This window comes from Triticum urartu, chromosome 5 (assembly GCF_003073215.2).
Source record: "Triticum urartu cultivar G1812 chromosome 5, Tu2.1, whole genome shotgun sequence".
NCBI lineage: Eukaryota > Viridiplantae > Streptophyta > Magnoliopsida > Poales > Poaceae > Triticum > Triticum urartu.
Genome location: NC_053026.1, coordinates 45037977 through 45052009, shown reverse-complemented (window position 1 = coordinate 45052009; position 14033 = coordinate 45037977). Strand labels below are relative to the sequence as shown.

Genomic DNA, 14033 nt, shown 5'->3' with positions numbered 1-14033 from the left:
ACAACGGGAGGACCGTCCGAGTATTTGGCCATGCATTTTGGGCCTTTGAGCAATGCGTGAGGGCTTTTGAGCATTGTCGGCCCGTCATCGCCATTGACGGCACGTTCTTGACCAGACAATAGAAGGGCACTTTATTGGTTGCAATAGCAAGTGATGCCAATAACCGGGTGTTGCCTTTGGCTTTCGCTTTGGTTGAGGTGGAGAACAATGATAACTAGGAGTGGTTCTTGCGTCAATTGAGAACAAGGGTATTACCGGCTGAAAGGGAAATTTGTGTCATATCGGATCACCATCCAGGAATTCTAAATGCGGTGATGGTTGACATTCCCGGACATATAAAGTTGCACCATCGATGGTGCATGAGGCACTTTTGTGCAAACTTCTATAGGGCATGTGGTATCAAGGATTTGGCCGATGATCTTCAAGATTGTTGTCTCGCTTTCACCAACAAGCGGTTTGCCACATTGTTCAATGCATTGCTCGTGAGGAGGAGAGGGCAAGAAAGCTTGCAAAGGCTCGCGAGGCACAAGAGGAGGACTCGGCACGTGACAAGAAGGGGAAATGGCCTCGCTCTACTTAGTAGGGACTTCGTGTCGGTGCACTCGTCGTCAACTATCTTCTAATGAATGTGTCGTGAACTTGTGAGGTTATGTGAGATGTTGGTGAACTATCTTCTAGGGCAAGCTGCCATTTGTCATTTGTAATGAATGTGTTGTGAACCATGTCGTAGTAATGTTTGAATTGTCTTAAGTTATGAACTCATCGGCATAAAGTTTGTGTTTGTTCAAATTGCTGTGATGCTGCAGTCATTGTAAGTATTATGATGTTCCGGTGAATTGAACATGCTGTAAACTCTATTTTTTCCAGTAAACAGCAGTGCAGCGCCCAGAACACAGGCGTTGCACTCTACTATGCAGCGCCCAAGGTATAGGCGTCACACAGTACAATGCAGTGCCTGTGTCTTGGGCGCTGCACTCTGACTTAGCAATTTTCATGGATGGTCAGTGCTACAAGCCTTCTGTGGCTCTCTGGATAGCCATGGCCAGTTGAGCAGCGCCTATGGGACGGGCACTGCACTATATAGTGTGGCGCCTTAGCGTTGGGCGCTGCACAGTACAGTGCAGCGCCTAACTGTTGGGCGCTACAGTGCTGTTAACTGCTAAACTGCAGAAACAGATGCCATTTTGGCCTCATGCAGCACTCACATAACTTGAACATCACTAAAAGTACTGTAAACTGCACATACTGAACAAAGAGAACTAATAACTTGAACATCACATCATTTAGGACAATTCAAGATTACTACAAGTTCGCAAACACAAATACCACACTAGTAAGAGTTCGCCAACATATAACATAACCTCACAAGTTCATCAACCTAATGAAACGGCTACAAGAGCACTTCCATAGTAACAAACACAAGCACTAATGCCTTCCGCACGTGTTCCTGGTGCCATGCCTGCAGGCAATCTTCTTCTTCCTAGGAGGACAAGCCTCCTCTTCCTGCACTTCCTCCTCTGCCTCCGCCTCCGCCTCATCATCCAAGCTAGCCATCCGCGAGGTCCCTACGACCACCTTTGGGTTGCCTCTATTGTCAAAGTCGTTGGGCGTGTACCGGCATCTGGGCTGCCTAGGCTTGAACATATATGCGGACCGAACTTGAGCGTCCGCCAAAGTCATGTCATCATCAAGCTCATGGCCCTATCACACAATCAAACAATATGGTGAAGACCGGCGTCGTAATCAAGTGAGAATCACATCTAAAGGATTAGTCATACCTCTTGGGTGACCGCACCCTCATCATCCAGATAAGTATATGAGGAACTCACATCGTCCCCTTGATGGTGAGATGAGGGGTCTGATGGTGTAATAGACCTAGAGGCAGATGGTTCATCAAATTCGGGATCACGGCAACCGAGAAGATTTGATAACCGCCTTAACTTCTTGGCCTGACGCTGTAACATGAACAAGTATATAAGATATCAAACTCCGCAACATAGACTGGCTCTCATAGTGAATGTGATATGTACCTTGAGGAATGCTCGTAGTGAACCATCATCATTGCCTTTTTCAACCGGTGTCTTCTCCAGAATAGACTGGCTCTCATCAGCTGCTTTCTTGATCTCGGTGTGTTGCAGATGAGAAAGAATGAACACGTTAGCCATTCAAACATGTGTAATACGGCCAACGGGAAAGTAAAGAAGGGAACACTTTACCACATAGTTAATCACCGGAATAGCAGGGACTCCTTGCCCTGCCCTGACATCTCTGTTGTACTTCCCCTTTGATAGATCCTCAAAGTTTACGGGTTCTTCAAGAATATCCTCATTATATGTCGGCAGGCATATCTCAACTCGAGTATTTTCAAAAAACCATCGTATGTAGTTACCAAAAGCAAGTGAGTTATGCTCACGAAGCTGGGCACGTGCACTGCTACGAGCTTGCTCCACACAAAGATGGAAGCTGGTAACATACGAAGCATGATGCTTGTCCCAGTCCTTTATCTTCCGCTGCCTTCTCCTGTCCAACCTGCATGGTACAAAACCAAACATTAGCAAAATCAAGGAGTGGTGATGCTTAGTTAATACGGTTCATGCTCTCTTACCTGTGATGTGTTTTGTCCGTATCCACCTATTCCGGCGGGTGAGGCTGGAACAGACCAAACTGACGAAACACGCAATGTGGCAAATGAAACTCAACCACCCAGTTGCATATCAGTGGGCACCGCATAAGCCAGAGATCCCTATCCTGCAAGCACATCGGGTTGAGGAAAACTCCTCGATGAACCCAAGTCTGTCATCGGCGCCATATGGCTACCATACCACCTATGAAATAGGGCAACAATGCAAAATTGGTGACTTTTTTTCAGGCAAGCATGAGAAATGACTGAAGTAATGACCTCATTACCTGCTTAGGCGTAATCGTGTCCAACTCGGCAATGTACTTTTGGTACATGAGATTGACATCGTTCGTCATCTCGGAAACCACATCCCACTTGTAAGCCCAAGTGGGGCGCCATAATTCGTCATCTTCATCTTCATACCAAGGATTAAACCTGACGCTCTTCGGGCATCCAATAGGCAGACGCTCCCAGCTCCATACAGAAAGTAGAAGCATATTACCACCAATGCCTGCACTATCTGTGATCCTGCAACATGCATCATCCAGCTGCATATGAAAGAAAAACAATGTTAAGTTGACAGCAAGGTTGCATTGGTAATGAAGAAATGAGTTGATAACAAAACAAACCAACTACCTGTCGGTACAAGTACGCAAGAGTCACTGAACCCCAGCTCCATTTGCTATCGAAGACGGTCAACACCTTCAGCCACATCCATGGAGCGTTCTTGAACGTGGAGTCAGGAAACAAAGTCCTCGAGACAACGTACCACATATAGACATGATCATGTATCTGGATCACATCATCAGTGGCATTCGCAGGGCACGTCGCAAAGTTATTTTGAATCCACGTGAAAGCAGCTCTCGCTGCTTTCCTTTCCCTCTTCTCCTTCTCTTCTCCCTCCTCTACATCAGCCTCAGCCTCGGTAGGAGCCATACCGATAAGAGCAATCCTCTGCTCGCGCCACCCATCAGAATCGGTGCTCATACAGAGAGGCCTCCCGTCGATAGCAAGACCGGTGATCAACGAGACGTCCTCGAGCGTCACGGTCATCTCCCCAGTCCGAAGATGGAAATTGTGCGTCTCCGGCCTCCACCGATCAGCAAGAGCGGACACTAGTGGAGCGTTCAGATTCGGCGTGGACCGGCTGACCAACTGAATCCATGGGAGTAGTACTGCCTGCTTGATGTACGGTGTGTACCGCTCATCGTAAGGCATGGCAGGACCAGAGACCCCGTGATACCGAATCTTCAGAGGTTCAAGCTTCTGCAAAAAACAAGTGATGACAAATCTTAGGGCATGTAAATTTCAACTAAAGGCAAATTTGCAAATATTTAGATTACTTGTTATTACCATCTCCTTCTCGCGCATCATGTAGGCCCGGTGTTTCGTGTCGTAGACATCGTCGAGAAGCCAAACCATCCTTACAAATTTCAAACAATAAACATATATGAGTTCATCTCAAATATCGGTATACACTCAACATTTCATATGTGTTCATCTAAACATCTCATATGTATTCATCTACAAGAATCTCAACATCTCCTTCTCACACAATGAATAAATGATTGTAAATTCTCATATATATATATAGGACAACACTATTCTAATCCCAGGATTAGAATAACTATTTGGATCACGGCGGGCCTATATAGGGGGGAGAGGAGTTGTTCCCGAAATCTAAAAACAAAACCAAACCCCACCCACTCTTCCACCTCTCGGCCCCCACCCCTCCCCCGACCAGGCGACCTACATCTCCATAGCGGCGGGCCTTCTCCCCCGCGGCCACCTCGCCTCCTCCCCCCGCGGCCGGTGCGCCAACTCCCTCGCGGCGACCTCCTCCTCCACCGCGGCCACCTCCCCTTGTCCCCAACGGCGGCGCGGCCTCGGAACCCCCATGTGCTTTCGCCGGCCATGGATCCCGACCTGGTTCCCGAGCGACATCGCCGGTCCCCGGATCCCATGAGCGGCCACCGCCTCCCTCCCCTTGAATCCACCCCGGTGGTGGCCTTTCCCCCTGAATCCATCGCGGCGGCGACCTCCCTCCCACTGAATCCACCACGGCGGCTGCCTCTGAGGGAGTCCTGGATTAGGGGGTGTCCGGATGGCCGGACTATACCTTCAGCCGGACTCCTGGACTATGAAGATACAAGATTGAAGACTTCGTCCCGTCTTCGGATGGGACTTTCCTTGGCGTGGAAGGCAAGCTTGGCGATGCGGATATTTAGATCTCCTAGTATTGTAACCGACTTCGTGTAACCCTAACCCTCTCCGATGTCTATATAAACCGAAGGGTTTTAGTCCGTAGGACAACATACAACAATCATACCATAGGCTAGCTTCTAGGGTTTAGCCTCCTTGATCTCGTGGTAGATCTACTCTTGTACTACCCATATCATCAATATTAATCAAGCAGGACGTAGGGTTTTACCTCCATCAAGAGGGCCCGAACCTGGGTAAAACATTGTGTCCCTTGTCTCCTGTTACCATCCGCCTAGACGCAAAGTTCGGGACCCCCTACCCGAGATCCGCCGGTTTTGACACCGACATTGGTGCTTTCATTGAGAGTTCCTCTGTGCCATCGCAATCAGGAAGGATGCCTCTTCCCGTCTTTAAAGACGGCGCCATTGCTAAGGGAGCTTTGGCTGTCGGCCAAACTCTCCGGCTAGGTGGTTTTCTTATGACCGCCTGTTCGGCTGTTGCACCGACGATGACCTCTCGGGTCATCAAAAGTAATCTTCACGTCATCTCGGAACTCGCCGAGCAGTTAGATCCAATGGAGCTCTCTTCCGTAAACGAGCTCTTGGATCGCATCGCCGCCCTGGGGGTCGCTACGGATTACGACCAGGTTGGGCTTAAACCCGATCTAAGGGAGATTAATTCTCCCCAAGTCACCCATCATGTTGCCGTGGTAGAGGCGCAGTGCGACGACCCTTCATCTATCTTAAGGACTAGCTACGTCCGGATTCCTGATCCCTCCAAGCCGGATACCCACGGAGGGGAGGATATAACTCAAGACCTGGACTTAGAATCAGGCAATGGGCTAGATTCATTGGACAACATCCAAGAATCCAAACTTCAGAGTTCAAAAACTCCTTGGCCTCTGAGTCTCAGATTGGGTGAGGTTTCGGATTTAATTCCACCCACCCACCCGAACATCAGCAATCTATCCCAAATCAGGCAAAAGCCCAAAGAAACAGTACATCATTACTGGGCCAGATTCCTCCTGGTTATGAATAGGATAAAGGACTGCCGCGAGGAAGACGCAATCTCAATCTTCTGCAATAATTGCACGGACAAGGGAATCCTCAATGCCATAAGTCGTCGTGATATTACACGCTTCGCTGACTTGGCATCCATAGTACAAAAGTATTGTCCACTGTCCTCACTCCATGCAAATCACAGTACCCGCATTATCAAAAGATTGCATACGCGGTATTCATGGCATCCCGGAAGCTACGACACTACTTTCAAGAGTGTTCGATAACAGTAGCCTCGGAAGTACCACTCAACGATATTATAAACAACCACGACGCAACGGGCCGGATCGCAAAATGGGCCATCGAGCTCCTCTCGTTTGACATAACTTATAAGCCACGGCGAGCTATTAAGTTGCAAGTTTTGGCCGACTTCGTCGCAGAATGGACGGAGGCCGAACTCCCAAAAGAGTATGGCACATATTCAAACTAGATCGTGCATTTCGACGGCTCCAAAATGTTGGCCGGACTTGGGGCTGGCGTCGTTTTGACGTCCCCCACAGGAGACACAGTTCAATATGTACCCCAGATTATGTACACAGACTCCAACAATGCAGCCGAATACGAGGCCCTTTTACATGGTCTCCGGATGGCAGTATCCATGGGCATTCAACGCCTAGAGGTGCGCGGGGATTCGAATCTCGCGATATCCCAAATAAATGGAGACTTCGATGCCAAGGATCCAAAAATGGCAGCTTACTGCAACGCCGTCTTAAAAATGTCAGCTCGGTTCGAAGGGCTTGAATTTCACCATATAGCCCGAGAAAACAATCAAGCGGCAGATGTCCTGGCACGCATCGGCGCAAAACGCGATGCAGTCCCCCCCCCCCAACATCTTCTTGGAAAGGCTGTTCAAGCCATCCGTAGTATGGGAAGGGGAACCTGGCAATAACAGCCCGGACCCAACCGCACTGCCCGACACCGAACAAACTGACATAATTGGAGGCTCTGCCAATGAAATTACAACTTCAGTCCACGTAATAATGGCCATCATCACCCCATGGACAGAACCATTCCTAGCCTACCTTACTAGGCAGGAACTCCCAAAGGACCAAAACGAGGCACGCTGCATAGTGCGGCGATCTAAAGCCTATAAAGTCCATGAGGGAGAACTTTATAAGAAAAGCACTACCGGAGTCCTTCAAAGGTGCATATCCGAAGAGGAAGGGCGGAACTTGCTGGCTGAAATTCATGCCGGACTCGGTGGTCATCACGCTGCAGCTCGGTCCCTTGTAAGCAAGGCTTTCCGTACAGGCTTTTATTGGCCGACGGCCCGGGCAGACGCTCAGGACTTAGTCCAACGATGCGTCGGTTGCCAGCTTTTTGCAAACCAAAGCCACATGCCACCCACCGCCCTCCAAACTATCCCCATAACTTGGCCCTTCGCGGTCTGGGGGCTTGACATGGTTGGACCCCTTAAAGGTGGAACCCACAAGAAAAAAAATACTTACTGGTCATGGTGGATAAGTTCACCAAATGGATAGAAGCCAAGCCTGTTAAGACGGCCAAATCCGGACCGGTGATAGACTTTATATCCGGGGTTGTACACCGTTACGGCGTCCCCCACAGCATCATCACTGATAACGGCACGAACTTTACGGCCGATGAGGTAAAACTCTGGTGCAAAAACATGGGCATCAAGCTCGATTATGCTTCCGTCTATCACCCACAAACTAACGGACAGGTCGAACGCGCAAATGGTCTTATCATGAGCGGCATCAAACCCAGGTTAGTGCAGTCCCTTAAGGAATCTAATACGCACTGGGTAGAGGAGCTCGACTCCGTACTCTGGGGGCTGCGGACCATGCCGAATCGCACCACCGGATACACACCATTCTTTATGGTGTACGGCGCAGAGGCAGTTTTGCCTTGCGACATAATTCATGACTCACCTCGAGTGCGCATGTACGAAGAAAGAGAGGTCGAGCTCGATCGGCAGGACAGTTTGGACGCATTGGAGGAAGAGCGTGACGTGGCCAAAGCCCGTTCGGCATTCTATCAATAGCAGGCTCGAAGATACCAAAGCAGAGAAGTACGGGCCAAAAATTACAACGTTGGTGAATTAGTTCTACGTCTGCCGGACAAGAAAAAGTACAAACTTAAGCCCAAGTGGGAAGGTCCCTTCATAATTGACCAAGTCCTGACCGGTGGAGCGTACCGCCTGCGAGATGCATCGGATAACCGACTCGAGCCGAACCCATGGAACGCATCCCGTCTTCGAAGATTCTACGCCTAGCGCCGGACTCTGTGTTCATCTCCTCCCTCTGTCCATTTTTTATATACTGTCTGTCTTACATCTCTCTCCTTCTCCTCTCCCTTCCTCTTATAGCCTTAAAAGGCTCATCACATGATGTGCTATTCGCACTCATTAAACCTGGGGGCTTCTTTTAACAGAAGCTTATTCACACGGGCTTTATGCCCAACACATGTGTTACACTTCCGCATGTACCTTTCATTTCACCATTATATGCATCGATATGACCTATGTTTTGGCCAAGCTGGGTTGCCTGGCTCCTGTGCTTACCCCTACATTCCCGATTGTTTGGCTAGGTGGTAAAGGGAGCACCTCTGCAATTGTTACTGCTGGGTCAGCCGGATGTGTACCTCGGACTGGGTGAAGCCGAAAGCTAGCGTTCTTAAGGGAATATTCGATCGGATTAGGGGGTGTCCGGATGGCCGGACTATACCTTCAGCCGGACTCCTGGACTATGAAGATACAAGATTGAAGACTTCGTCCCGTGTCCGGATGGGACTTTCCTTGGCGTGGAAGGCAAGCTTGGCGATGCGGATATTTAGATCTCCTACCATTGTAACCGACTTCGTGTAACCCTAACCCTCTCCGGTGTCTATATAAACCGAAGGGTTTTAGTCCGTAGGACAACATACAACAATCATACCATAGGCTAGCTTCTAGGGTTTAGCCTCCTTGATCTCGTGGTAGATCTACTCTTGTACTACCCATATCATCAATATTAATCAAGCAGGACGTAGGGTTTTACCTCCATCAAGAGGGCCCGAACCTGGGTAAAACATTGTGTCCCTTGTCTCCTATTACCATCCGCCTAGACGCATAGTTCGGGACCCCCTACCCGAGATCCGCCAGTTTTGACACCGACAGCCTCCCTTCCACTGAATCCAACACGGCGGCGGCCTCCCCCTACTTCCAGCGCGACGGCGGCCTCCCTTCCACTGAATCCACCACAGCGGCGGCCCCGCTCTGCTTCCACCGCGGCGTCGTCCATCACCGTGGCGGCGACCTTCCCGCAAGCTTCTGGCAAAAAAAAAGCACCGACGCCATTCACCTGCGGCGCCTCCTCTGCGGGCCATCAACCTCACGCCACCACTGCCCAATCCTCGCTCGCTGTTGTCCCGGCTGCGGCGGCGCCCTCCTTCCCCCCGGGCCATCCACCCCATCGGTCGCCGACGCGGATCTGACGCCAATCCTCCTAGATCCAGCGTCATCCGAGGTGTGCGTGGGGGCAGGTCGCGGCTGCGCCCTCTGAAGGTCGCGGGCAATGCCTTGGGCAGGTCGTGAGCACTCTGTCCATCGTTACATGTTCATCAACAAGAAATCCTATGCCCCGGTTCATCATCCTTGCCTGAGATGTTCTGTCTGGTCTCGTGCAACAACGTTGGTTGTCCCACTGGAGCGAATAAAGGACTGCACAAATCTTCCTTCCACCCCCTCTCTACTTACTTCATTGTTTCTAAAATTTGGTCTAGCAGTCCAATGTGACTCCAGGTTGAAGTTTGATGCATATTGTACGCGATTGTTGTAAATTATATCCTACTACAAATGCATAACACTTCCTGTCCGATTGCACGTGATTGTGCGGTCCAAGCTAACTCCAGGTTGAAGATTGTAGTAATTTAAAAAGGTTGTATAGTCTTGTGCTGGGAAATTACAATAGAGAGGAGTGGAGCCTCCAAAAAAAGAGCAAGTGCAGAGAAAAAACGGATACGTGCCTAAGGTGCTGGTGGTTATGCCAAAAATGGAAATAAATTATTTTAGTGTTTCCTTTTATCTCGAACCAATTAACTTCTCCGCTTTTGCTCGACGCACAGGAAAGCTATTAAAAGTTAGATTTTCTTCGTTTCCAAAAAATAAGAGAGAAGGCCAACTCAAAATAACAGAGCAGTTCAAAAAAAGTTTATAAAAAATGGATTTTGAAAACCCTAGAAGTTCAATTTGAAATAAGGTCAAAAAATTTAGAAGTTAAAATTTGAAAACCCTAGAAATTCAATTTGAAATAACCGAGAAGGTTAAAAAACCTAGAAGTTCAAATTTTAAAAACGAGAAAATTGTTTGCTTATGTAAAACCATATTTTTCTAAGAAGTTCAAAGTAAAAAATGAGAGAAGTTCGAAGGTTAAAAAACTTAGATGTTTTCTCGTTAATAAATAATAAAATGTAGAAGTTCAAAAAAAAGAAAAACTAAATAAGTTTCAAAATAATTTTCTTGTTTCAAAAAATTAGAACTTCAAAATAAAAAAATGAAGTGGTTTGATGTTTATTAAAAAAACTAAGATTTTACATTCATTAAAAAAACTTAGATATCTGTTATTATTAAAGAATCAGCCATGAAGATCAAAAATAAAAAGGTAGTCTTATTTATTTTTATTTAAATAAAACAATAACTTTACTCAAAACAATAAAAAGTGTGAAGTTCAAAAAAAATAACAGAAGTTCAAAGTATATTAAAACCTAGGATTTAGAAGCTCAAGAAAATAATGCCATTTTGGGCATTTTCCCCAATAGTAAAGATTAAAACCGAGAAGTTCAATTTTAACAAACGGAGTAGTTCAATGTATGTAAAAACCTCAAGTTTTCTCGTTACTAGAGAATAAAACCAAGAACTTCAATTGGAAAAAGGGAGCAATTTGATATTTATTTGAAAAATCAATTTTTCCCAGTTATTAAAGAATAAAACCAATAAGTTCGATTTGAAAAAACGACGAAGTTCAATGTTTCTTAATAAACTCCAATCTTCACATTTCTAAAAATGCACACAATGAAGTTCAAATAAAAAAGTTAGAGCGGTTTGATGTCTATAAATAATCTGATTTTTTTCCATTACCAAATCGAAACAGAGAGAAGTCCAAATTGATAACTGCCAGAAGTTCACGTATTGCATGGTGTGCATTTCGTATGAAAAAAAAAGAATAAAAATGCAAAGTTTAAAATTTTGTTGCTAGAAGTTCATGTGCTCAACGTGGGAAAATTCTAAAATTCATGTGAGAGAGGTTCACCATGTATTTCATTGTTGAAAAACACAAAAAATATATGTTGTTTTTTGCATTTTGAAATAATTCCCTCAATCCACAAAGAAGTTTAGAATATTATTTGGGAGCAATTTGATTTCAAAAAGAAAAATAAAAATTCAAATTATAAAAGTGGAAAAAAGTACATGTACTACATGGTGTGTGTTTAATATGAGAAAAATGAATAAAAGGCAAGGTCCAAATATTTTGTTGTTATAAGTTTAAGTCCTCGGTCGGAGAAAGTGAAAAAAAATATTGTGAGACAGGTTTATACAAAAGGAATATCATTTGTGTAACACTGACGAACGGATGAGAAAATTACAAACGAAAATACGTCACAGAAGTTCAGCGTGAAAACATCAGGAAGTTCGACTGCTACACTGAATGAATTTCAGATGAAAAACTTTTAAAACCATCGCGAGTATGAAAAAATGATGAACGGGAAAGTTGCATATTTACAACAGCTTTTCATCGGTATATCACTTGCTCAATTCCGGTAAGTGGTTGGAGAGTTACGAGTAAAAAACAACACATTAAAAACATAGTGAAGTTCAAAAAGAACTGCTCCAGAAGTTCAACCTCTTCACGAAGTGCATTTTCGGAGACTCTGTTTTTCCGATGAAGGCAGAACGCATGATCGCAGAAGTTCAGGTTGATAAACTGCCAGAAGTTCGCGTACTACACGGGTGTGCATTTTGTATTAAAAAGGAATAAAAATGCAAAGGCTAAATTTGTTATCGTTATAAGTTCAAGTCCTCGGTCGGAGAAAGTTAAAAAAGTTATTGTGAGAGACGTTTGTACAAAAGGAATATTATTTGTGTAACACTGACGAATGGATGAGAAAATTACAAAAAAAATACGTCACAGAAGTTCAATGTGAAAACAGCAGGAAGTTCAACTACTATGCTGAATGAATTTTAGACGAAAAACTTTTAAAATCGTCGCGAGTATGAAAAGATGATCAACACGGGAAACTTGCGTGCTTACAGCAGCTTTGCATCGATATATCACCTGCTCAATTCTGGTGAATGGACGAAGAGTTACGAGCAGTGGATGGAGACCTACGAGCAAAAAAATCACGTGAAAAACAGAGTAAAGTTCAGGTACACGCGCTGAGAAGTTCAGGTTCTTCACGCGGTGCATTTTCGAAGAATCTGTTTCGCAATAAAGGCAGAACGCATGATCCCGCCGTTTTCAAAATTACTTGAAAAAGGCTAGGAATCAGAGAAAACCATCAACATGAAAAAGTTTCGCATTTTCCGTAGCTTTTCAGTGGTATATTATTTGCCCCATTCCAATAAAGTTTGTAGCAATTACGGCGAAAATACGTTTTTCGCCATTTTCAAAACTGACCTAAAACCGTAAAGAATTGGGAGAAACAATACATACCAAAAAGTTTCGCATTTGTTTAAGCTTTCCAACGCCATATCATATGCTGCATTCGGACGCACGGTTAAAAAATTAGCTCAAAAAAACGAACTCGGTAGGACTTGGAAGATTTTCTAAATTACTCTTAAACCATTCAAAATTAGAAAAAAAAACTTTGAAGATGAAAAAGTAGCGCATTTTCATAAGCTTTCCAACGCCGTATCATATGCCTCTATTGGATTAGCCGTTTAGAAATGACATCGAAAAAACGAACTCAGCTGTTCGGTTTACGAAATTTTACGTTTTTTCAAATTACTCTTTAACCATAGGGAATTAGAGAAAACTTTCAACATGTGGAAGAAGCGGTTTTGCAGCAGCTTTCCAACGCCATATTATATGCCTTATTCCGATAAACGGTTTAGAAATGCGATCGAAAATATGATTCACGTTTTTTATGCGAAGAAAAAACGGTTTTCAAAACTGCTGTTAAACCGCTTATATTTTGTCAAAAATTTAAGTTAGGTCATGATATTGGGGTCCATAGCTTTCCAACGGTATATCGCAAGCCCCATTTGGGCAATGTTGGCGGAAGTTCAACCTAGTTCACAGGGAAGTTCAACGTACTACTAGCGGGGCAGGTCAGGTTGTGATCAGAATATTATTCTGATCCCGTGATCAGAATAGTGTGTATATATATATAGTATGTCATATGTGTTCAAGTAAATCAACATCTCATATTTCAAATAAACTCAACATCTAATATATATCTAAAAAAACTCAACTCTCAGATATAGCTACAAAACTAAGCATCTCATATTTATCTAAAAAAATAAACAATCTAGGTTTCACTAACAAGAATCATATAGTATCGGATATGACTACACATCCTCCATCACAACACCCAATCTTGGACAAATAAAGATCCAAACCAAGCAAATCAAAGGTTCCACCTAATCTTGGGCAAATCCCTAAAATTGTAACGAATTTACGGAGGAAAAGAAAGGGGACGAAGGAGTTTACCTAGTAGGAGGGATTGGAGATCGAATCCAGGCCTCAAATCTTTAGATCTGAGAGGGGTGTGGAGGGATCCGAAGGAGGCGCCGCCGCCGCTCTCTGTATAGAGAGCAACTTCCTGGAGAGGGGGAAGAACTGCCTAGGAGGGGCTGGCCTGATACAGCTTAAGTCAACGTGCAGCGCCCAAGCGATATGCGCTGCACTTTACACAGTGTGGCGCCCAAGCCTTAGGCGCTGCACTGCTGTCTGTGAGGCCGCAATTGGATCAGGGCTGCCACGCTGACTGGATATGCGACGCCTTAGGGAAGGGCGCTACAGCGTTGGGTGCGGCGCCTCGCTGTCGGGCGCCACAAGAAAGGGTCATCATTGTGAAAAAAATTCGTAAGCAAGTGAGTTCGTGATTTGATTTCGCTCTCAGATCAAATATGTGATTTCTACCCACTGTAGCACGGTGACTGTTAGAGGATTTGGTTCCTCGCCATAGGTCCGCGAGGTAGGCCGGCGTCGAGGGAG

General features: G+C 45.5%; 1 long non-coding RNA gene across 1 annotated transcript; it reads right to left on the bottom strand.

The window, feature by feature from the left end:
- Positions 1-3875: 3875 nt before the first annotated feature.
- LOC125555590 lies at positions 3876-13554 on the bottom strand. The gene is made up of 3 exons (XR_007304768.1): positions 13527-13554; positions 3974-4043; positions 3876-3886 (listed from the first exon to the last, which is right to left on the bottom strand). It is a non-coding gene; the product is annotated as an uncharacterized LOC125555590 (long non-coding RNA).
- Positions 13555-14033: the final 479 nt, after the last annotated feature.